This window comes from Trichosurus vulpecula, chromosome 6 (genome assembly GCF_011100635.1).
Source record: "Trichosurus vulpecula isolate mTriVul1 chromosome 6, mTriVul1.pri, whole genome shotgun sequence".
NCBI classification, from domain to species: domain Eukaryota; kingdom Metazoa; phylum Chordata; class Mammalia; order Diprotodontia; family Phalangeridae; genus Trichosurus; species Trichosurus vulpecula.
The window spans coordinates 129419066-129421556 of record NC_050578.1 but is presented as its reverse complement, the minus strand read 5'-3'; positions in this window follow the sequence as shown (position 1 = coordinate 129421556).

Below are 2491 nucleotides of genomic sequence, written 5' to 3'. Positions count from 1 at the left end.
CCTGCTCCACCCAACTCACAGTGTGGTTGGTCTGGGCACGGCCCAGGCTGGGCTCTGCTCTCCTCCGCTCCCAGGTCTGTGCAATAGACCTTACCCAGTGCTATCCTGGGCTGGAGCCCTGCTTCCCTCTGCTATTTTGTGGGTTCTGCCATTCTAGAATTTGTTCAGAGCCATTTTATAGGTATTTGGAGGGTCCTATGGGGGAGCTTTAGGCAAGTCCCTGCTTTCCAGCTGCCATCTTGGCTCCACCCCCCCCCCCCCAATTCTTATAATTGCATTTTCAAATAAGTCTACGCATGCATACTTCAGTTATCCAGAATTTTTTTGTTAGGTGATCTCTGAACTGATATAGAGTACCATGCTTCTATAACTTGAAGGCTATGGTCTACAAGAATTGCTGCAACTGAAAAATCGATCATGCTGTGGTCCATTGGTTGATGAGTCTCTCCTAACTTAGTGATGGACCTTTCATGACAGCCAGTCATTGGGTCCATACTTGAAGCCTTTATAAGTTAATAGAATCTGCCAGAACATAGGTCTCATTGGCTTAACCTTAGAGAACTGTGGTTAGGATGGGCCCTTGGAGGATAACTTTGATGCACTGCTGGTGGACCTATGAATGTGTCCAACCATTCTGGAAAGCAATTTGGAATTATGCAAACAAAAAAGTTAGTAAACAGTTCATCTTCTTTGATCCATCTATACCACTGCTAAGTCTATACCCCTAAAAAGATCAGAGGAAGAGGAAAAGGCCCTATTTGTACAAAGATAGATAGATAGATAGAAAGACAGACAGGTAGACAGACAGATAGACAGAGCAGATCTTTTTGTGGTGGCAAAAAACTGCAACGTCAGGGAGGGCTCATTGAATAAAGAATGGTTGAATAAATTGTGGCAGATGGATGCAATAGGATATTATTATGCTTAAGAATTAAGAGAAAAGACAGTTTCCAAAAGACATGGAGAGACTTGTGTGAAATGATCACAGAGTACAATGAGCAAAACTAGGAGAAAAGATATTTTAGCATAAATATTGTAAAAACAAATAATTCTGAAAGATGAGCATTCTTATTAAATGATCAACCATAATTTCGGAAGATTGTTAATGCAGGACAATGTCCATCTTGTGACAGAGAGATGGTGGACAAATATACAGAATAAGAAGTGCATTTTTTGAAAGTGACCAATATGGGAATTTGTTTTGCTTGGTTGATTGTGCTTACGTGATAGCTACAGGGGTTCTGCATTTCTTTGTTTCTTTCTATCTTTTTTCCCCTGTGGTTGGAAGGAGGTGTGAGAGAAAACAACAATGAATGTCTGATAACTGAAAAATATTTTTTTAAAGAATAGAATTAGAACCAGGATTATATTAAAGTCAAATTGCAATCATGCTGGTAGAACTCAGAGGTAACATGATGTCACAACAACAGCACTGAACTTGGAGCCCAGAGAGACTTCTGTTCAAATTCCATCCACACAAACTGTGTGACTGTGAGGAAATTTTTTAACCTCTTTGAGTCTGGTTCCCTATTTGTGAAATGGGGACGATACTATCTTTAGAAATGACCTCACTGAATCTCAGTTTCACTGTGTGGATAATAGGGATAATAAATGATGCTTTAAGAATGGATCTTAAGTACATATACAATTGGAAGGGACCTGAGAGATCATCTAATCCAGCCTCTTTAATTACAGATGAATAAACTGAGGCCTAAAGAGATGCAGTGACTTGCACATGGTCGTTAAGTATCAGAGCTTGGATGTGAACCAAGGTCTATTAGCTCCAAATCCGGCTTTCTTTTCCCAATGCCACATACACTATGACTCTGGGTTGTTGTGGGGATCAAACTAGATAATGTGTATAAAGAGCTTTGCAAACTTTAAAGCATGACAGGCATATCAGTTATCACTGTTATTATTTGCTGTATTCTATCCTCTTTTTCCCACTGGGGAGAGGCTAAAAATAATATACAGCTCGAGTAGAAGCAGCGGCATCTATAGCAACAGAGCAGGTAGGAGGCAGTGGCTGTTATTTTCTGTCCTTTCATTTTTCTCCAAATATTCAACAGTATAGGACACACATACATGTGCACTTATACATTGCACAAAACCCAATTAGGATTTGGGACTCAAGACAGCAGTACATCCCACATATCTGCTTGGTCTTACTTTTGATATCCCAGCTAATAAGCAGACCAACTGGAAAACCAAAAATAAAACTCTGGAACAGTAAAACAATATTCCTCAGCCAGCCACAGTTTCTAAGTGGCTTCCTGGGAGTGCCTCGCATTAATCCCTTAACAATAACTGGACTGGGGCTTTGAACTCCCAGGGTAGAGCTTCGAAAATGTGACTTGTAGGAGCAGTAATCTCCTACCCATCCTTAGGGAAGTGGGTTTGGTTTTTTTAAGAAACAAAACCTCTCAAGTGATCTACCCTGGAAAAATGAGATCTACTAAACAACCCTCCTTTCTCCTAGGATATGGCATGA